Here is a 23,894-nt window from a genome sequence, read left to right on the forward strand (position 1 = left end):
GTCCTAAACAGGCCCCATCAACGAAACGGAGCATCTTCACAGGTTGCCGATCACCCGGACCAGCAAGGCAAACTGTGTGCCGACTGCTTTGGGGTCTTCAGCATACAAACACAGCTTCCTGTGGAGCCAAAAAAAAGGGACAATAACCAAATGAGTTATGACAGATCAACACCATTTATCAATTAAATTGGTTCTCCTATACATCATCTATGCAATAGAGATGTCAGCATGGTGCTTGCAACGCCAGGGTTGTGGGTTCATTTCCCACGGGGGGCCAGTATGGAAAATGTATGCACTCACTAACTGTAAGTCGCTCTGGATAAGAGCGGCTGCGAAATGACTTAAATGTCGACACCCAGGAAGCATGCAGATTCAAACTCCTATTCGAAAGGGGGATACCTAGTCAGTTGTACAACTGAATGCATTCAACCCAACCCCTCTGAATCAGAGAGGTGCGGGGGGCTGCCTTAATCCTTGCTCAGGGGCAGAACAGCAAGTGTAAAAATACAGTGTACAAAAACCTTTAAGGACACCTGCTCCTTCCATGACAGACTGACCAGATGAAAGCTACGATCGTTTGTCACCTGTTAAATCCACTTCAATCAGTAGATGAAGGGGAGGACAGGTTAAAGAATGATTTTTACACCTTGAGACATGGATTGTGTATGTGTGCCATTCAGAGGGTGAATGTTTAAGTGCCTTTGAACGGAGTATGGTAGTAGGTGCCAGGCGCATCGGTTTGTGTTATGAACTGCAACGCTGCTGAGTTTCACGTTCCACAGTTTCCCGTGTGTATCAAGAATAGTCCATGACTATGTGGGTAGCATTGGAGTCAACATGAGCCAGCATCCCTGTGGAACGCTTTCGACACCTTGAGAATCCATGTCCCGATGAATTGAGGCTGTTCTGAAGGCAAAAAAGGGGGGGGGGTGCAACTCAATATTAGGAAGGTATTAATGTTTGGTATACTCTGTACGTTCGTTACATCAAATATGGAGTTTAGCTGAGCAACTATCGTCATTACTCCTGTTACGGCCTTCCAAAAAAGGTCTAAAATAGACATTTACAAGCAACCGAAAAAAAATCATTTTTGGCACCTCCAATGTATTGTGCAGTCGTAGACATGTGCATGGCCGTAATGAGTGAGTTACATTGGGAGGTGCCAAATAGCCATATTCTCGGTTGCTTGTAAATTTCGATTTAAACTTTTTTAAGTACAACTCAATTGTAGGCCGTAACGGGAGTAAAAGATAGCTCAGCTAAACTCCATATTTGGTGAGTAACGGACATTTTGACATAACGCTTGCAGAGCTGTCTAATGCAGACCTGCCACCCTTATAATTTCTGTGAGTATCACTTCAGCGTGGCAGCATGCATGCGATACCCACACTGCTCAAATCATAGGCAAATGCTATGAAAAAAGACTGCCTCCGTAGGAAGGGTAGGCTATAGACTTATGGGTACTTGGTAATTGGCTTCTCTTCAGTAGCTAACTACAAACAAGTTTAAATGTACAATCAGGGCTCTCTCTCTCCCTTGGACTTTCTGACAAGGCAGTGCTGATGTAGGCTTAAGGTTGGGTAGGGGGGAGATCCAGAGGGGGGTCAGTCAACTTCCCCTCAGGAAGTTGGAGCATTTTTGAAAAACATGTAACTGCCATTTCCAGAAACCTAGTCTCAATTGATATCAAACAATGTAGCCAACACAGAAGTCTGGTGTTTGATCCTAGGTCAAATTTAGGGGTAATGATAATTGTAATTAATAGTGTCTTTATGTGGATAGTCTAGTGAAAATATAAACTGGCTTCATTTTGTTGGGGAGAAAATTCAGAATAATTCAATTACTGGATGCTATGGAATATAAAACAAGTGAATTAGGCATATGAGATTGTTTCAGATCTCCATCCCTGACCTTATTCATCAAGTTAGGTCTGACTACCATTCATTCAACATGCCTTGTCATTGGTGAACTGACTTGCAGGCTACTGTTGACATACAGCTACAGAAAGTATTCAGACCCCTTGGATTTAATTTTGTGGGATTAAAATGTGTAAAGTTAAAATAAAATAAACCTACACAAAATACTGTCATGTCAAAGTAGAAGAATAGTGTGAATAAAAAAAAATATATTTTTACAAATTAAATAAATATAGTCGTTGCATTATTGAGCTCCCTGAGGCAATACATTTTAGAAACACATTTGGCATGGATTACAGCTGTGAGTCTTCTTGGTTAAATCTATAAGAGCTTTGCACACCTGGATTGTGCAATATTTGACCATTCTTTTAAATTCTTCAAGCTCTATCAAGATGTTGGATCATTGCTAGACAGCAATTTTCAAGTCTTGCCATAGATTTTCAAGCAGATTTAAGTAAAAACTAACTTGGCCACTCAGGAACATTCACTGTCTTCTTGGTAAGCAACTCCAGTGTAGATTTGGCCTTGTGTTTTATGTTATTGTCCTGCTGAAAAGTTAATTCCTTTCCCAGTGTCTGGTGAAACGCAGACTGAAGCAGGTTTTCCTCTAGGAGTTTCTGTGCTTAGCTCCATCCCATTTATTTTTTATCCTGAAAAACTCCCCAGTATTTGCCGATGTCGAGCATACCCATACCATGATGCAGCCACCACCATGCTTGAAAATAAAGAGGCAGTTACATTTTAGTCATTTAGCAGACGCTCTTATCCAGAACGACTTACAGTTACTCAGTGACGTGTTGTGTTTGCCCCAAAAATACTTTAGTGCCTTGTTGCATACAGGATGCATGTTTTGGAATAATTATTGTGGAGTCACTACAATGTTGTTGATCCATCCTCAGTTCTCTCCCATCACAGCCATTGAACTCTGTAGCTGTTTTAAAATCACCAATGGCCTCATGGTGACATCTCTGTGCAGTTTAATTCCTGATTAATTAACATAGGCCTACTAATCTTTAACAGTGCAACATAACTTTTTGTGAAGGACAGTATTAGTGGAACAGCTCTCTGCCATGTCTGTTTCTATTCACACAGCGATGCGCTCTGAACTACCACGTCAATGCGCTCTTATACCGTTGCAGAGATCAAAGCATGTAAGGGCAAGAAAGTGTTCCAGTTGACTAAATGCTGTAGCTAACAACCGTCGTAATGACACATACTTGAAGACTTAACTACAGTATAATACATACTTGAAGACTGTAGTTACATGTAGTAGTATATCTCCCTACGAGTCTTCAAGTATGTGTTATACTGTAGTTACATGTAGTAGTGTAACAGATATTTGAAGACAGATGTAACTGCAGTATAACACATACTTGAAGACTTGTATGGAGATGGTGCTCCTCGGCCTTCTTGTGGCCTAATTGGATAACCTCCTCAGGCAGGTTGGCGAGGGGCATTGAAACCGTAGCTTTTAGGACACGCCCCCGTGATGAACTTATACAGGAAGGTGATGGTCTCCTGGCTAGGGTCCTCATCTCCCTCATTCTCCACCATACAGGCCTGGGAGAGGCAGTGTGATTGGTTGATTAAATTGTGATTATTTGACGGAGAGCTGAAGTAAAGTGGACATTCTTAGGCTGCATTTACACAGGCGCCCAATTCTGATCTTTTGCCCAATTATTTGTTAAAGATCTGATCCGATTGAGCAGAATTGGTCTACCTGTGTAAACAGCCTAACTGATGTCCAGCTGTATAAAACCCAAAAGAAGGCACAGTACTGTCATTGAATTGTTATGTCTGTGTACGGTGTGGATGGTGTGGACGGTGTGGACGGTGTGGATGTCGGAACAAGCTCCATTCAAGGGCAACAAGGGGTTGTGGGTGTCTCCTCACCATGTGTCCGAGCTGTACAGCAGGATTGTTGGTGTAGTCCTCCACTAGAGAGTGGTAGTGTGTAGAGAACAGGGTCCGACAGCAGATCCTCTCTGCCAGCTCCTTCATCACAGCACTGGCTATCGCTGTGCCCCTGCCTAAAACACAACCAAATCGATCAGTTTCTCTCTCACTTACACTTTATGGGCAGACCCAGATGAAGCCTCAGAGAACCTCCATTAAGTTACTCCAGAAGTAGACTGAAACTGGCCAACAGCCAACCAGCTATAAAGAGACGTGTTCTTGTAGTAGCCACAACATGTTAAACTGAAAAAAAAGAGAATAGATAGTAAGTGTTTACCCAGTTCATCCAGCAGCACCAGGGAGTGCTTGGTCCCATGGTGGAGGATACTAGCTGTCTCACTAAGCTCTACAAAGAAGGTGCGTTCTCCTGGAGAACACAACACATTACATTACACAGGCTATGGTTAGATCCAGTTTAGTTTGGGAGGAACTCAGAGTCTAAAAGCCCTGGGGGGGTACTACTAAGCTATATGGAATTGTTTTAAGGTCATACAAAGGATCATTTAGCTATTTGATTTAGAATTTTATGACCCCTTCAAGTATCAGAAAATATATACAAAAATGTAATAAAAAATATTTTTGGCCTTACTGCTATTAGCCCATAAAAACACATTGAATAACAGATTCACTACAGGAACAGATAGTCCCCCCCAAAAAAATTCAAAGGAAATTTGTTCTGAAGTGTCTGTCCTATATCAGAGATATAAGAGAGATCAAGAAGGATTGATTATATAAAATTGATTTGCATTTTAATGAGGGAAATAAGTATTTGACCCCCTCTCAATCAGAAAGATTTCTGGTTCCCAGGTGTCTTTTATACAGGTAACGAGCTGAGATTAGGAGCACACTCTTAAAAGGGAGTGCTCCTAATCTCAGCTTGTTACCTGTATAAAAGACACCTGTCCACAGAAGCAATCAATCAATCAATCAGATTCCAAACTCTCCACCATGGCCAAGACCAAAGAGCTCTCCAAGGATGTCAGGGACAAGATTGTAGACATACACAAGGCTGGAATGGGCTACAAGACCATCGCCAAGCAGCTTGGTGAGAAGGTGACAACAGTTGGTGCGATTATTCGCAAATGGAAGAAACACAAAAGAACTGTCAATCTCCCTCGGCCTGGGGCTCCATGCAAGATCTCACCTCGTGGAGTTGCAATGATCATGAGAACGGTGAGGAATCAGCCCAGAACTACACGGGAGGATCTTGTCAATGATCTCAAGGCAGCTGGGACCATAGTCACCAAGAAAATAATTGGTAACACACTACGCTGTGAAGGACTGAAATCCTGCAGCGCCCGCAAGGTCCCCCTGCTACAGAAAGCACATACACAGGCCCGTCTGAAGTTTGCCAATGAACATCTGAATGATTCAGAGGAGAACTGGGTGAAAGTGTTGTGGTCAGATGAGACCAAAATCGAGCTCTTTGGCATCAACTCAACTCGCCGTGTTTGGAGGAGGAGGAATGATGCCTATGATCCCAAGAACACCATCCCCACCGTCAAACATGGAGGTGGAGACATTATGCTTTGGGGGTGTTTTTCTGCTAAGGGGACAGGACAACTTCACCGCATCAAAGGGACGATGGACGGCGCCATTACCCTCAAATCTTGGGGGAGAACCTCCTTCCCTCAGCCAGGGCATTGAAAATGGGTCGTGGATGGGTATTCCAGCATGACAATGACCCAAAACACACGGCCAAGGCAACAAAGGAGTGGCTGAAGAAGAAGCATATTAAGGTCCTGGAGTGGCCTAGCCAGTCTCCAGACCTTAATCCCATAGAAAATCTGTGGAGGGAGCTGAAGGTTCGAGTTGCCAAATGTCAGGCTCGAAACCTTAAATGACTTGGAGAAGATCTGCAAAGAGTGGGACAAAATCCCTCCTGAGATGTGTGCAAACCTGGTGGCCAACTACAAGAAACGTCTGACCTCTGATTGCCAACAAGGGTTTTGCCACCAAGTACTAAGTCATGTTTTGCAGAGGGGTCAAATACTTATTTCCCTCATTAAAATGCTAATCAATTTATAACATTTGACATGTGTTTTTCTTGATTTTTTTGTTGTTATTCTGTCTCTCACTGTTCAAATAAACCTACCATTAAAATTATAGACTGATCATGTCTTTGTCAGTGGGCAAACATACAAAATCAGCAGGAGATCAAATACTTTTTTCCCTCACTGTAAGTGTCACATGATCTCAGTATACAGTGGGGAGAACAAGTATTTGATACACTGCCGATTTTGCAGGTTTTCCTACTTACAAAGCATGTTGAGGTCTAATATTTATCATAGGTACACTTCAACTGTGAGAGACGGAATCTAAAACAAAAATCCAGAAAATCACATTGTATGATTTTTAAGTAATTAATTTGCATTTTATTGCATGACATAAGTATTTGATCACCTACCAACCAGTAAGAATTCTGGCTCTCACAGACCTGTTAGTTTTTCTTTAAGAAGCTCTCCTGTTCTCCACTCATTACCTGTATTAACTGCACCTGTTTGAACTCGTTACCTGTATAAAAGACACCTGTCCACACACTCAATCAAACAGACTCCAACCTCTCCACAATGGCCAAGACCAGAGAGCTGTGTAAGGACATCAGGGATAAAATTGTAGACCTGCACAAGGCTGGGATGGGCTACAGGACAATAGGCAAGCAGCTTGGTGAGAAGGCAACAACTGTTGGCGCTATTATTAGAAAATGGAAGAAGTTCAAGATGACGGTCAATCACCCTCGATCTGGGGCTCCATGCAAGATCTCACCTCGTGGGGCATCAATGATCATGAGGAAGGTGTGGGATCAGCCCAGAACTACACGGCAGAACCTGGTCAATGACCTGAAGAGAGCTGGGACCACAGTCTCAAAGAAAACCATTAGTAACACACTACACCGTCATGTATTAAAATCCTGCAGCGCACGCAAGGTCCCCCTGCTCAAGCCAGCCCATGTCCAAGCCCGTCTGATGTTTGCCAATGACCATCTGGATGATCCAGAGGAGGAATGGGAGAAGGTCATGTGGTCTGATGAGACAAAAATAGAGCTTTTTGGTCTAAACTCCACTCGCCGTGTTTGGAGGTAGAAGAAGGATGAGTACAACCCCAAGAACACCATCCCAACCGTGAAGCATGGAGGTGGAAACATAATTCTTTGGGGATGCTTTTCTGCAAAGGGGACAGGACGACTGCACCGTATTGAGGGGAGGATGGATGGGGCCATGTATCGCGAGATCTTGGCCAACAACCTCCTTCCCTCAGTAAGAGCATTGAAGATGGGTCGTGGCTGGGTCTTCCAGCATGACAACGACCCGAAACACAGAGCCAGGGCAACTAAGGAGTGGCTCCGTAAGAAGCATCTCAAGGTCCTGGAGTGGCCTAGCCAGTCTCCAGACCTGAACCCAATAGAAAATCTTTGGAGGGAGCTGAAAGTCCGTATTGCCCAGCGACAGCCCCGAAACCTGAAGGATCTGGAGAAGGTCTGTATGGAGGAGTGGGTCAAAATCCCTGCTGCAGTGTGTGCAAACCTGGTCAAGACCTACAGGAAACGTATGATCTCTGTAATTGCAAACAAAGGTTTCTGTACCAAATATTAAGTTCTGCTTTTCTGATGTATCAAATACTTATGTCATGCAATAAAATGCAAATTAATTACTTAAAAATCATACAATGTGATTTTCTGGATTTTTGTTTTAGATTCCTTCTCTCACAGTTGAAGTGTACCTATGATAAAAATTACAGAACTCTACATGCTTTGTAAGTAGGAAAACCTGCAAAATCGGCAGTGTATCAAATACTTGTTCTCCCCACTGTATATATACATATACATATACATAAATACACCTGTTCTGAAAGGCCCCAGAGTCTGCAACACCACTAAGCAAGGGGCACCACCAAGCAAGCGGCACCATGAAAACCAAGGAGCTCTCCAAACAGGTCAGGGACAAAGTTGTGGAGAACTACAGATCAGGGTTAGGTTATAAAAAAATATCTGAAACTTTGAACATCCCACGGAGCACCATTAAATCCACACGGCACCACAACAAACCTGCCAAGAGAGGGCCGCCCACCAAAACTGACGGACCAGGCAAGGAGGGCATTAATCAGAGAGGCAACAAAGAGACCAAAGATAACCCTGAAGGAGCTGCAAAGCTCCACAGCGGAGATTGGAGTATCTGTTCATAGGACCACTTTAAGCCGTACACGCCAGAGCTGGGCTTTACGGAAGAGTGGCCAGAAAAAAAGCCATTGCTTAAAGAAAAGAATAAGCTAACACGTTTGGTGTTTGCCAAAAGGCATGTGGGAGACTCCCCAAACATATGGAAGAAGGTACTCTGGTCAGATGACTAAAATTGGCCATCAAGGAAAACGCTATGTCTGGCGCAAACCCAACACCTCATCACGCCGAGAACACCATCCCCACAGTGAAGCATGGTGGTGGCAGCATCATGCTGTGGGGATGTTTTTCCACCGCAGGGACTGGGAAACTGGTCAGAATTGAAGGAATTATGGATGGCGCTAAATACAGGGAAATTCTTACATTTAACATTTTAGTCATTTAGCAGATGCTCTTATCCAGAGCGACTTACAGTTAGTGAGTGCATACATTTTTCATACTGGCCCCCCGTGGGAATCGAACCCACAACCCTGGAGTTGCTTTAGCATACTGCTAAAGCAACACTCGAATGGTTTAAGGGGAAACATTTAAATGTCTTGGAATGGCCTAGTCAAAGCCCAGACCTCAATCCAATTGAGAATATGTGGTATGACTTAAAGATTGCGGTACACCAGCAGAACCCATCCAACTTGAAGGAGCTGAAGCAGTTTTGCCTTGAAGAATGGGTAAAATTCCCAGTGGCTAGACGTGCCAAGCTTATAGAGACATACCCCAAGAGACTTGCAGCTGTAATTGCTGCAAAAGGTGGCTCTACAAAGTATTGACTTCGGGGGGGGTGAATAGTTATGCACGCTTAAAGAGGGAAGAAGGTTCTCACCCAAGATTTGACGGTACATGGCCCCGTCCATCATCCCTTTGATGCGGTGAAGTTGTCCTGTCCCCTTATCAGAAAAACACCCCCAAAGCATAATATTTCCACCTCCATGTTTGACGGTGGGGATGGTGTTCTTGGGGTCATAGGCAGCATTCCTCCTCCTCCAAACACGGCGAGTTGAGTTGATGCCAAAGAGCTCGATTTTGGTCTCATCTGACCACAACACTTTCACCCAGTTCTCCTCTGAATCATTCAGATGTTCATTGGCAAGCAGGGTTTCAGTCCTTCACGGCGTAGTGTGTTACCAATTGTTTTCTTGGTGACTATGGTCCCAGCTGCCTTGAGATCATTGACAAGATCCTCCTGTGTAGTTCTGGGCTGATTCCTCACCATTCTCATGATCATTGCAACTCCACGAGGTGAGATCTTGCATGTAGCCCCAGGCCGAGGGAGATTGACAGTTATTTTGTGTTTCTTCCATTTGCGAATAATCGCACCAACTGTTGTCACCTTCTCACCAAGCTGCTTGCCGATGGTCTTGTAGCCCATTCCAGCCTTGTGTAGGTCTACAATCTTGTCCCTGACATCCTTGGAGAGCTCTTTGGTCTTGGCCATGGTGGAGAGTTTGGAATCTGATTGATTGATTGCTTCTGTGGACAGGCGTATTTTATACAGGTAACAAACTGAGTTTAGGAGCACTCCCTTTAAGAGTGTGCTCTAATCTCAGCTCATTACCTGTATAAAAAGACACCTGGGAGGCCTATGTACGCCTATGTAGACATTCCATTAAAATTCAGCCGTTTCCAGCTACAATAGCCATTTACAACATTAACAATGTCTCCACTGTATTTCTGATCAATTTTATGTTATTTTAAATGGACAAAAAAAATGCTTTTCTTTCAAAAACAAGGACATTTCTAAGTGACCCCAAACTTTTGAACGGTAGTGTGTCTGTGTGTATATATATACACACACACACACACACACATATACACACACACACTACATGACCAAACGTATGTGGACACCTGCTCGTCAAACATCTCATTCCAAAATCATGGACATTAATATGGAGTTGGTCCCCCCTTTGCTGCTATAACAGCCTTGACTCTTCTGGAAAGGTTTTCCACTAGATGTTGGAACATTGCCGTGGGGATTTGCTTCCATTCATCCAAAAGAGCATTAGTGAGGTCGGGCACTGATGTTGGGCTATTAGGCCTGGCTCGCAGTCGGTGTTGCAATTCATCCCAAGGGTGTTCGGTGGGGTTGAGGTCAGGGCTCTGTGCAGGCCAGTCAAGTTCTTCCACACCGATTTTGACAAACCATTTCTGTATGGACCTCACTTTGTGCATGGGGGCATTGTCATGCTGAAACAGGAAAGGGCCTTCCCCAAACTGTTGGAAGCACAGAATCGTCAAGTTGCATCCTGTAGCGTTGAGATTTCCCTTCACTGGAACTAAGGGTCCTAGCCCGAACCATGAAAAACAGCCCCAGACCATTATTCCTCCTCCACCAAACTTTACAGTTGGCAATATGCATTTTGGGCAGGTAGTGTTCTCCTGGCATCCGCCAAACCCAGATTCGTCCATCAGACTGCCAGATGGTGACGCGTGATTCATCACTCCAGAGAACACGAGTCCAATGGCGGCAAGCTTTACACCACTCCAGCTGACGCTTGGCATTGCGCATAGTGATCTTAGGCTTGTGTGCAGCTACTTGTACATGGAAGCCCATTTCATGAAGCTCCTGACGAACAGTTAATGTGCTGACATTGCTTCCAGAGGCAGTTTAGAACTCGGTAGTGAGTGTTGCAACCGAGGACAGATTATTTTTACGCGCTTCAGCACTCGGCAGTCCCGTTCTGTGAGCTTGTGTGGCCTACCATTTTGTGGCTGAGCCGTTGTTGCTCCTAGACGTTTCCACTTCACAATAACAGCACATACAGTTGACCGGAGAAGCTCTAGAGGGGCAGACATTTGATGAACTGACAGGTTGGAAAGGTGGCATCCTATGACGGTGCCACATTGAAAGCCATTCTACTGCCAAAGTTTGTCTATGGAGATTGCATGGCGGTGTGCTCGATTTTATACACTTGTCAGCAATGGGTGTGGATGAAATAGCCAAATCCACATACTTTTGGGGTCTGAATACTTGGGGAAGTATTCAGACCCCTTTACTTTTGTTACGTTAGTCTTATTCTAAATGGATGAAATTATATTTTTCCCTCATCAACCTACACAGAATACCCCATAATGACAGGTGTAGACATTTTTGCACATTTATTACAAATTAAAAAAACTGAAATACCTTATTTACATAAGTATTCAGACCCTTTGCTATGAGAAATTGAGCTCAGGTGCATCCTCTTTCCATTGATCATCCTTGATCATCCTCTACAACTTGATTGGAGTCCACCTGTGGTAAATTCAATTGATTGGACATGATTTGAAAAAGGCACACACCTGTCTATATAAGGTCAAATGAATTGTCCGTAGAGCTCCGAGATATGATTATGTCGAGGCACAGATCTGGGGAAGGGTACCTAAAAATGTCTGCAGCGTTGAAGGTCCCCAAGAACACAGTGGCCTCCATCATTCTTAAATGGAAGACATTTGGAACCACCAATACTCTTCCTAGAGCTGGCCGCCCGGCAAAACTGAGCAATCGGGGGAGAAGGGCATTGGTCAGGGAGGTGACCAAGAACCCGATGGTCACGGACAGAGCTCCAGAGTTCCTCTGTGGAGATGGGAGAACCTTCCAGAAGGACAACCATCTCTGCAGCACTCCACCAATCAGGCCTTTATGGTAGAGTGGCCAGATGGAAGCCACACCACAGTAAAAGGCACGACAACCCGCTTGGAGTTTGCCAAAAGGCACCTAAAGGACTCAGACCATGAGAAACAAGATTCTCTTGTCTGATGAAACCAAGATTGAACTCTTTGGCCTGAATACCAAGCGTCACGTCTGGCGGAAACCTGGCACCATCCCTACAGCGAAGCATGGTGGTGGCAGCATCATGCTGTGGGGATGTTTTTCAGTGGCAGTGACTGGAAGACTAGTCAGGATGGAGGGAAAGATGAACAGAGCAAAGTACAGAGAGATCCTTGATGAAAACCTGCTCCAGAGTGCTCAGGACCTCAGACTGGGGCGAGAATCTGCAGAGAAGAATGGGAGAAACTCCCCAAATACAGGTGTGCCAAGCATGTAGCGTCATACCCAAGAAGACTCGATGCTGTAATTGGTGCCAAAGGTGCTTCAACAAAGTACTGCGTAAATGGTCTGAATACTTATGTAAATGTAATATTTCTGTTTTTGTATTTTCTTTAAATAATTTTGAAAAAATTTCTAAAAACCTGTTTTTCCTTTATCATTATGGGGTATTGTGTGTAGATTGATGGAGGGGGGGGAAAGCATTTGATCCATTTTAGAATAAGGCTGTAACGTAACAATGTGGGAAAGGTCAAGGGGTCTGAATACTTTCCAAATGCACTGTATAGTGTACTTCCATTCATTTTTTCAACTGGTACAGGAGACCATCAGATGAGTCTTGCGAGGCCTGTGGGCATCCTAGAGCAAAACAAAGTGTTTGTGAGAGTCTCACCTTTCCAGAGGGGCCATATTAGTGTGTAGCCCAAACTGTTCGGACGCTACAGACAGAAGTTGGCAGATCGGCTGGACCGAATTCAGACCAGTCCCAAGATGCTTGCGGGGGTCATAGAGAAAAACGGAGAACACCATCATGTTCGTGAGAGTCATCTTTCCATAGAGGTTGTGAGAAGACCGATTTTCGGGATGTCTCATGGTCTGACAAACACCGCTCTAGCTGTCACCTCTCACCACAGATGTGGAAGTGCGACATCGGCAGATGGGGTGGATTGAGATGCATCCAATGCAAAAAAACATCTCTAGCTTAAACTGACAGATCATTATGGGGATATTTTTATTATGCTAATTAATATTCTAATTGGGGGTTAAGGAGCTCCTGAGACTCAGGGAAAACACTTGTTCTGTATCCCAATTCCCTTATGCCCTAAGGGCCCGATTCAGACTTGAAATAAGCTGACTTAACATGGACTTAAGGCAAACATTACCGACTTAAGTCAGTTTTATTGACTCTACTTATCTCGAGTCTGAATCGGGCCCTAAGTATTCACCTTATCACTTAAATTCATGGTTTTAATAGGAAAGAAATGGTGGAAATTCCCACTACTTCATGTTTACACCAATCAAATACTTTTAAATGCATGGGGAGGAGTGCACACTTCAGGAGAATTGGGACGCACACATTGACTTGCTGGGGATTGGGATATAAGTCCTTACCAGCCATGATACGGTCTGATGCGCCCAGCCTGGTGAAGATTCTGTCCACAGGAGTGAATGACAGGCTCTCAGCAGGAACATAACAACCCAACTGGGCCAGAATCACCACCAGACCACACTGCAGGAGGAGGACAGAACAAGTAGAGAGTGAAATGCATGTAAGGACAAAGTAGGCAGGAGAACTAGAAATCAACGTTGTCATTTTTGCATCTCATATAAAGCCAACATCTACAGAAGTACAAAAACACAGGATCAACGGTTGAACTAGCAAAATACAACTGCTAGGCTTGGGCAGTATACCGTATACCAGGGTATTTGGAAATAGCCACAGGATGGTTTTTCCAATGCCGTCAATACCATTGGAACTATTTATTTTGAATATTTGTAGCTACTTTAAGTAAATACCTGCAGGCAACTTGTGCAATACATTAGGAGATAAAGCAGATTGCCTTCATTTCACCTGTCACATTATGAAGCTTACCAGTAGTCCACCAGTCACGTTGTTTGTTTACAAGCACACAACGACGAGAGACTGGAGCCTTGTGAGTCACTCACTGTTGTTCAGCACACGCCAGGTGATCTAGTTACAGTATGGAATTCACAACTAAATGTAACTGTCTAAAATGTGCTAAATGCTCTGCAGCTGTGCATTTGGTTTGCTAACTTAGTAGCTTGTTATCTAGCTAAGTGGTTAACTTCTTGCAATCAAGTTCCTCTTGGTAATAGCAGAGAATCTCCTCCTGGATCAAGAGCGTTGCTGTCTAATACTTGTTTTGTGCAGCAAACTGAGTAGCATTTCTGAGTTCCTTGTATAACTTTATGAGCAGGGATGTCTGTCCTGCAAATAGTTTATGTCAGATTGTATAAAACGTTTGCATGTGTTCATTAGCATTTAGTGAGCATTCGCTATTGGATTTGACATGTACTTGTTAGCATTGCTAACCTTTGGATTGCAAATGCCGCCCCTTGTGTTCAGTTCCAGTATTACAGAATATCCCGGTATGGCACGAGGTCAGTATGAAGGTCTGACAATCTGGATACCGCCCAAGCCTCATAATTGCCCTTCATTTTATGTCTGAAGTGTGATCTTACCAATTTCCCTCTGGGACAAAAACTTGAAGTTGAAAGAAGCCCATACCTGTCTCATAAGAGTAGACTTTCCTCCCATGTTAGGCCCGGTGACCAGCACACAGGGGGCGCGTCCTTTATCTAGCCCCTCCTCCACGTTGCCCGGCCAGCCAATGGCAATGTCATTAGGAATGAAGTCATCACCGAAGAAGGTTTTGGTGACACAGGGGTGGCAGGAGCCCCTCAGGTCCAAGAAGGCTGCTGATGGGCTGTCGTCGCCAGGAAGTATTACTTGAGGCTGTGTCATTGGTCCTCCGTCTAACCCCCTGGCTATACTGCATCAGACTCAGCAACACATCTGAAACAGTAACAGGGATAGGTCTGAAATAAAAAACGTTTTCAAAAACAATTATATAAACCTGCATGATAACACGACACATATGCCTAGAAACGTCAAATTGACTGAATATTGACTAAACAATGTGTAGCTTTTCATTGACCAAATTGCCTTCAAGGCAAGCAGCATCCAAGCCCAAGGATATCCCCTTCCACACCCTCCTCGTCCTTATACTAAGCCCTAGTTCGAACACTGCCCTATCGCCGCACCCAACTAAAGAAATACATCACTTCCTCTTTGGAGGAGCGGGATAGTGTCGTCTAAACCATAGAGTGCATCTTGTCGGACTAATTTGGACGATAGTTCAGCCTCTGTCCCTATTTCAGCGTGGTGCGGGTGAAGCACGCCTCCGTTTCATGCAGCGCACCAGAGCAGTTCTTCCACTGATGGGAGAAATGGTAGTTCATGTTCATTGCATTCAAATAAAGGTTGCTTCACTACCCACAACAGAAGCACAATCGTGGCCTCGGATTCGCAGGTGTTGGTGGTTATGCCTTAATTCGACACAAAACCAACGAGGAAGTCTGCTGCAGTGTTGAGAGCGGTTGTATGAAACCAAAATCAGTACGTCCAGAAAAGTTCTCAACCGTGCCAGCCCGCTTTTCATTTCTATTCAGTTCGACTAGCCATACATTTGACGTCTGAACTGTGTGTAACACTGGCAGAGTTCGGTTCTGTTCATTCATTTCTAATAGGATTGTTTTAGCAGCTCTGTGGTGTAAAGAGAACTAAACACAATGCTTAGTAGAGTACCAGACAGGGCCGTTAGAGAAAAACATTTATGGGTGCATCCCAAATGGCAGCCTATTGCTAATGGACCCTGGTCAAAGGTAGTGCACTATATAGGGAATATGGTGCCATTAGGGACAACCATTATGTGGAGCTGCAGTAGAGATCAATAATTAACAATGCAATCATCATCTCTTAGTTTCCCCTCCATCTTTAACGAGACAGTCCCACTGCTGCAAAAGCTAAATCAAGCTAATGTGGGCTTGTGGGGTAGAAATGTATTAACCTTTATTTAAACAGGGAGTCGCATTGAGATAATATAATATAATATGCCATTTAGCAGACGCTTTTATCCAAAGCGACTTACAGTCATGCGTGCATACATTATTATTTTTTTGTGTATGGGTGGTCCCGGGGATCGAACCCACTACCTTGGCGTTACAAGCGCCGTGCTCTACCAGCTGAGCTACAGAGGACCACGAGATAAAACTATTTTACAAGAGATCTTATATGTATACGTTTACAAATAAAACATAATACATAAATAAAACACAACAGCCCTACAAAAGTTTGGGGTCACTTAGAAATGTCCTTGTTTTCCATGAAAACATACATGAAATGAGTTTGAATAGGAAATATAGCAAAATGCATAAGAAATGTAGTCATTAAAAGGTTAGAAATAATCATTTTTAATAGAAATAATAATTGTGTCCTTCAAACTTTGCTTTTGTCAAATAATCCTCCATTTGCAGCAATTACAGCCTTGCAGACCTTTGGCATTCTAGTTGTCAATTTGTTGAGGTAATCTGAAGAGATTTCACCCCATGCTTCCTGAAGCACCTCCCACAAGTTGGATTGGCTTGATGGGCACTTCTTACGTACCATACGGTCAAGCTGCTCCCACAACAGCTCAATAGGGTTGAGATCCGGTGACTATAATGGAGTGGCCAGCACAGACAGAATACCAGCTGACTGCTTCTTCCCTAAATAGTTATTGCATAGCTTGGAGCTGTGCTTTGGGTCATTGTATATTGTATAACATGGAAAATAATAGGTTTTGTGATAACTGCACTGTGATTTAAAAATGTTGTGGAAAAAACAAAAATACATACATTTTTCTCAATGTCAAGGATTCCAATTTCATTTAAATGTTTTAACGTTTAAACGTTCACACCCCTAGTAATCAGTATCATTGAAAATAAAGTACCGGTACTGAAAAACTGGATGACGTGAAATGTATAAAGATTCACACAAAGAAAGAAAAAAACATTTTCAAAAAAAAAGAACAGCGAACCTGCAGACAGCCCCTCCTGCATAGCCGAGGACAGAGAAGCCTTGAAGATTTTACGGGTTTCGACTGAAGGGTTTCCCTTCTCGAAGAGCACCTGTGTTGCCAGAAAGAAAAGAAAGGATAAAGTATAGAATGAATACCTTTATGTTTTGACCAGGCCAGATCAATGTTGTGTCATTATGTATTACCAAACTATGTGTCTTGTTGTTGTTGGGTGATTGTGAGTGTTGTGTCTAAGTATAGGGGGACATTTTCCTAAAGAAAAATTATGTGACTTGCTTCAGCTCTCCAAACGTATTGTTATGGTAGTAGAAGTTTAAATAGTTAGTGTTGAAAAATTGAGGCTGTAGAAAAAGTAGTGACTGACCTGTGCGGGGGTGTAGTGTGACAACAGGGTGCGGAGCCGGGAGCAGTGTCGGTCGTCCTGGAACTGGCCCCAAAGGTCCTGCAGCGCCCTGAACTCTCCACCTCTGCCTTGAGATGAGAGGAAATTAGGTTATACTCTATTGTTGGTTTGTGCAAAAATGTGTTTTGCAATGAAACCTCAATGTCACACAATGTAAAAAAGTTTAGGGCGAGTTCATGAAAATATATATATATTTTTAGGAAGTTTAGGCTTGTAGTGCAGCTTTGCTAACATCGTGGGAATGTGGCCTACACAGACAACTCAAGGTAAGAGGAATTTAACCGAAACATGATTATTAGATGAACTAGATAACCCTGTAAAAAGGCATCCAGTAAAATATCACATAAACATCAGCCTCACAAAACACGGAATACATCCTACCTTCTCCTTGATGCTGAGGAGGTATTTGCTCCGTCCAACACGCTGTAGGTCTGTGTTCCCTGCGTGATGATCCGTAGTGATAAAGGGGGGGAAACCGATACAATTATTACATATCGCAATATTATTTTGGACGATATTATAATCGATACATTGACTCCAAGTACAAGTCAAAAGGTTAAGCTGTCTTTCAAAAAGTCAGTGTAAGCCAGGGTTCCCCAACTGGCAGCCCACAGGGTGATTTTATTTGGCCCCAAGTTTTCTGAGCAAAAACTAGTTGTATTTTCATTTTTTATTGTTGCACATAAAATACTGTAAAAACACCAGCAAATCAGCTCCAAGTTATTTTAATTTTGGACATATGTTCCAAAGTATTCCCACACATAATAGAGAGATATGTGATTGTATACAAATGTAAGCAAGGTTTGAAATGATTATGTTTTAGTCAAATATTATATCCGTTTGGGCTTCTTGCGTTCAATTTGCAATCTACAAATGATCTGTAATTATGCATCGGCCCCCTGACCATCCGCTCAACAAAAATAAAACAATTGTTTTTTAAAACGGCTCCCCACCTTGTATCCCTTCTGCACCAGTCCGTCTGAGAAACGTCCGAAGCCGATCTCGGGGAAACCAGAGTGGGCCCAGGCCCCCTTCATGAAAGTCAGACCCAGCTGGTTGACACCGATCACAGAGTCCATATGGTACAGCTCATAGAACTTCCCTACCTGAATAACAATACATTGATTTGCACCTTTCAAGATAGACAAGGACACTTATGGCCAGTTTCACAGCCACAGATTCAACCTGGTCCTGGACTAAAAAGCATACTCAATGGAGAATCTCCATAAAGTGCTTTTTAGTTTAGACTAGGCTTAATCTGTGTCTGGGAAACCGGCCGCAGAGATAAAAATATAGTATACACCAAATAGAAAACACTCAACATTACTAATAATATATTAAATATATTACACAAAGCAGCATTGCACCGCCACCAAAATACAGCACAACACACAGACAAGCATGGGGTGATCCAATCCTAAATCCTGGCCACTGCTGATATACTTTAGAAATACATTTGATTGATTGATAGTACCTTGTAGAAGAGCACAGTGTCGAACATCTCCGACTTGAGCTGCCACCAGCGCCGCATGCCTGGGGTCGTTTTGTTCAGGAAGTCTTCTGGGACGTAGAGAGTCGTGGGGCCGTAGTCTTCCTCAGACTGTCTACGTCTCTTGGCGTCTTTCCTCCGGCCGTCCTGTAGCCAATCAAGCTTCTCGTGGTCCCATACCGTAGCCCCACCTCCTCCGCCGGCACCTGAGTCATTCGCCTTGCTGTCGAAGCTCTCCGGCGCCGAAAAGGCTGAGAGTCGAGACTTGGTGTCGGCTGTGATGGTGCTAGATAGGGGGGCTCTCTTGGCGGGTTCTGGAAGAGTGGGAGTCTTGGGTTTTGGTTTGGCACTGGCTGGCTTCTCCGCGGGTCGTTTGCGTTTTACCGGTTTAACTGGGCTGTCGGGTTCAGTCTCAGGTTCACTTTCTTCATCCTCCTCCGACGTATTGTTCACTACCTCATCTTCCTCACTGCTGCCGCCGGCCTGCTCTGGTTTGAATTCATCGCCCGAGCCTTCACTCTCGGAGGTGACCACGATGCGGCGACGCTTGGGCTTGCTGCCCTGTTCGGCTGTGGGGCGGGATGAACGGCGACTGGGCTTTGACTTCACAGTCTCCTCATTTTCCTCTTCAGTCAGATCTTCATCGGTCAGCGTTGACTTCTCAAGCTGTCGGAGCAAGGGCAAATGAACATATTTGTTTTTCAAGGTTCTGAAAATATTTAACATGTTTGTGTTACACATGCCAGTCTGTACACGAGACAGAGGAACAGTATATTATCATTATTAAGTGGTAAGTTCAAAGTTAAAAATAACTTGTTATACACTACAAGATGGAAAAAGTGTTGATACTGGCTTACATATGTATTGAACAATGTCTCTAGATAGATAAATAGATTGTGGATTAATAGATTGTGGATTAATCAAGTATTAATCAAAGAGAAATGCAATGCCAGCAGCAGTACATTCAGACAGAAAGGTTGTCTCGCCTCTATATCCTCCTCCTCCTCCTCAGCATCAGATGGGTCCATACAGACAGGCATCTTCAGTCTGGTCTCTGAGCCGTCTGCAGCAGAGCAGCATCAGCCAGCTCCATGGCCCTGCGGATCACAGGCTTACCACTGAAGAACAGCCCTCCTGTCATAGCATCACTCCTGTCTGAGCCTGGGAGGGAGTACAAATGAGAAAGGACATTATTTTTAGTACACTCCAAAGTGTATATGGCTCTAGAATCAATACAAGGCATGTTTTGGAGAAGTTATTGCTGTAGAAATATAGCTTAAATCTTAACTGACATCTTGTATTCATCCTCACTCGCCATAGCATAGCTAGAATTAGCCTTATACCAGATTTGCTCGTGCCGTCGTGCTAACTCCAATGGTGATTGTCATTCATGACAACAAACATAAGCGTTGGCAAGACGGCACAAACAGATCTGGGACCAGGCTACATGACAGTACAAACAGATCTGGGACCAGGCTACATGACAGCACAAACAGATCTGGGTCCAGGCTACATGACAGCACAAACAGATCTGGGACCAGGCTACATGACAGCACAAACAGATCTGGGACCAGGCTACATGACAGCACAAACAGATCTGAGACCAGGCTAACCTATAATAGATAGACCATTGATGTCCATGTGCACAGGTGGTGACGTAGCACCCTGTAGATAGTAAAGGCAGGGAGTTTTCCACAGGTAAACCACAGCTTTCTCACCGTGATACTCGCGGATGCATTTGGTGCTGACCCAGCCCCTGGTCGGAGGCTCGTCGAGGAAGTGGACGTGCAGGGGCTGGGTTTTACCCCTGCCCCTCATCTGCTGCCCGCAGAGGGGCTGGGGCACTACCATACACGGCCACCAGGGGTGCCCTTCTAGCTTGGCCTACACCAAGGCTCCAGCACTGAATGGACTGGAAGAAAAGAAGATGGAGAATAATACAGACAATGGTTTGCCTAGAAATAATCTCTCCTTTCTCCACTTGTTTACCTCTCTTCATGGATTTTAAATGAAATTACTGGTATGGCAACTCCCTCGTCTACTCTAGCCCACGTCTATCCAACGCTTTTTACATTTGTGGGGAGCAGTGAAAGAGTGCACACTTCAGTAGGAAAGAGATTGGGACGCATCTAGAGTTCCCTCACTGATTTGTTTTACATTGAAGTGAAGATATGATGCCTTGTCCCTCTAAATATTGGCCTCCTAGCTACATTGAAAAACAAACCATCTGGTGACCACATCTGTAAGTGGTCACCCTGGGTTTACTCCACCCATGACCCCCATTCATGCCAGTCGCATGCAAGTGTTGAATTACATGACATGTTCTCCACCAAATGAGGACGCATGCATGTTACAGTGTACATTGACATGCTTGATCAGAATGGATAATTTCTCCATCAGCAACAGTCAGACAATGGGTGCACATCGAAGTCCGACCGCAAGGCACTACAGAGGGTAGTGCGTTCGGCCCAGTACATCACTGGGGCCAAGCGTCCTGCCATCCAGGACCTCTATACCAGGCGGTATCAGAGAAAGGCCTTAAAAATTGTCAAAGACTCCAGCCACCCTAGCCATAGACTGTTCTCTCTGCTACCGCACGGCAAGCGGTACCGGAGCGCCAAGTCTAGGTCCAAAAGGCTTCTTAACAGCTTCTACCCCCAAGCCATAAGACTCCTGGACAGCTAATCAAATGGCTACCCGGACTATTTGCATTGTTCACCCCCTCCTCCACTACGCTGCTGCTACTCTCTGTTTATTATCTATGCATTGTCACTTTAACTCTACCTACATTACCTCGACTAACCTGCTGTGCCCCCGCACATTAACTCTGTACCGGTATATAGCCTCGCTACTGTAATTTTACTGCAACTCTTCAATCATTTGTTATTTAAATTGTTTTGTTATTTTTTACTTAACACTTATTTTTCTTAAAACTGCATTGTTGGTTAAGGGCTTGTAAGTAAGCGTTTCACTGTAAGGTCTACACCTGTTGTATTCGGCGCATGTGACAAATAACATTTGATTTGATAGACAAATCACTACCATCAACTGACAAGTTAATCGTATTACCTTGCATAACGTCTCTGTGTCGACGATCCTTTTAGCTAGGTAGTTCACAAATCAAACGTCATTACCACACGAACTATAGTTAGCTAGCTAGCTACCGCAAGGCCACATCAGAGCAACGTTGTTCTTGTGCTAGCTTGCTAAGTAACTTTAGATCTGCCTTACCTCTCATTTACTGTTGGTGTCTTATTCCCAAAGAGTTTTCCGAATCCGCCTTTGATCGCTTTTGCATTGTGTGGTTTTGCAGGAGTCTTTTTAGTGGTCGGAGTTTGAGATGCTTGCTTAGTTTCATCTTTTGGCGAGTTGTTGTTTTTTCGAACCGAGGATGGCAAGTCAGCTTCTGTAGGCGAGGGACTCGGTTTCGCCTTCCGAACAGGTGGCGGAGACTTATTGAAAAAATTGAAAATGCTGCTTTGCTTCGCCATGAAGCCTTTTTAATGAAACAATTATAATAAAATGATTTAGGAAATGTCTATCTGCAAGAATCAGTGCTCGTGCACAGTTCGCGGGAAATTCTCAGAAGGTGAAACGTAATGTAGGCGTGGCTACTGGAAAATTCAGCCAATGGCAAACCATCTTTATTCTTGGGATTTATTAATCAAAGATTTAGGGATTCATGCTGGTTCATGTCAAACAAATAAATGTTCTCTGCCTGAGTAAGAAAAAGTAAGTAAATATAGAAATATTCTATTTTGATGATACAGGCCTACTATGTTATGTGATAGCCACATATCATCAGCAGAGAGCAGTAGTGCTATTTATATAATTGAGACTGTGAAAACGTGTGTAAGCCTACTGCAGGGTTTCACAAACTCGGTCCTCGGGACACCAAGGAGTGCACGTTTTGGTTTTTGCCCTAGCACTACACAGCTGATTCAAATAATCAACTAATCATCAAGCTTTGATAATTTAATCAGCTGTGTAGTGCTAGGGCAAAAACCAAAACGTGCACCCCTTGGGGTCCCGAGGACCGAGTTTTGGAAACGCTGGCCTACTGTGTAATTGTCATAGATACCTTTGGAATTCACCCTGCAAGTTGTTAGTGCATTTTCACAAACTGTGAGCTTACCCAATATTTGTATTTACCATTCTAACATGACCACAGTCACAACAAGATTTATCACTACACTTTCACTCTCCTCTCCCCAAACTCCTCCCCGACTGGAGGACCCGAACCTCAAACTTCTCCCCCACCGTAGGACCGGGATCCTCCTTTCGCGATCTACCTGTTAGAGACGCCAAGTGTAAACTAACCACACTCAGCAAAATGTCTGATATGTTTCATCAGCACTGTTTTGTAAAACATCTCACGTCTTATTCGCGTAGACATCTAACATCACTCCTTTCCTCTTTCTCTTGCTAAAAGTTCTCTCTCCTCTTCACTCTCACTATAAATAAAATCGTATTTAAAGTGCATGTCCTCTTTTTCAATCCCCCTTGGCGTTGTGTTGTGCGCACCACTCCAGTAGACTGCCGCCCGCGCCCGCAATGGTTCTCCAACTTGGGGTCCCAACGTGAGAAGGTTTTGGGGGGTCACTAATGTGAACCTAAATCAATGACGTCAGTGGTGGAAAAAGTACCCAATTGTCATACTTGAGTAAAAGTAAAGATACCGTCATAGAAAATGACTCAAGTAAAACTGAAAGTCACCCAGTAAAATACTACTTGAGTAAAAGTCTTAAAATATTTGGTTTTAAATATACTTAAGTATCAAAATGTAAAACTATACATCATTTTAAATTCCTTATATTAAGCAAATCAGAAGGCACCATTTTCTTGTTTTTAAAATGTATGGATCGCCAGGGGCACACTCCAACACTCAGACATCCTTTACAAAAGAAGCCTGTGTTTAGTGAGTCCGCAAGATCAGAGGTAGTAGGGATGACCAGGGACGTTCTCTTGATAAGTGCATGAATTGGACCATTTTCCTGTCATGCTAAGCATTTAAAATGTAAGGTGGGGCCCCAGCTGGGTGCACGCTTTGGTTTTTGCCCTAGTGCTACACAGCTGATTCAAATAATCAAAGCTTGATGATGAGCTGGTTATTTTAATCAGCTGTGTAGTGCTAGGGCAAAAAACAAAATGTGCACCGAGGGGGGGCCCCAGGACCGAGTTTGAGAAACCCTGCTTTAAAGTATTTTTACTTAAGTACTTTACACCACTGAATGACAGAAATGGGATTTCATACATATTTTAATAGGCCACAACATAGGCCTATACCACTTGTATTTTATATTTGTTCCTTTAACATCTGGTTACTAACATCTG

At 43.7% G+C, this 23,894-nt stretch overlaps 1 pseudogene across 1 annotated transcript; it reads right to left on the reverse strand.

Moving 5' to 3' along the window:
- Positions 1–2: 2 nt before the first annotated feature.
- Positions 3–22,070, reverse strand: LOC311119347 (DNA mismatch repair protein Msh6-like; annotated as a pseudogene). Its single transcript, XR_014615184.1, has 14 exons — positions 21,792–22,070; positions 20,279–20,472; positions 19,547–19,721; positions 18,546–19,226; positions 18,025–18,177; positions 17,453–17,519; positions 17,033–17,139; positions 16,669–16,759; positions 14,319–14,606; positions 13,181–13,298; positions 4,150–4,239; positions 3,810–3,946; positions 3,290–3,476; positions 3–118 (listed from the first exon to the last, which is right to left on the reverse strand). The product of XR_014615184.1 is annotated as a DNA mismatch repair protein Msh6-like (transcript).
- Between the last annotated feature and the right edge of the window lie 1,824 nt (positions 22,071–23,894).

The sequence above is a fragment of the Coregonus lavaretus genome (assembly GCF_964263955.1).
Source record: "Coregonus lavaretus genome assembly, chromosome: 1".
Lineage (NCBI taxonomy): Eukaryota > Metazoa > Chordata > Actinopteri > Salmoniformes > Salmonidae > Coregonus > Coregonus lavaretus.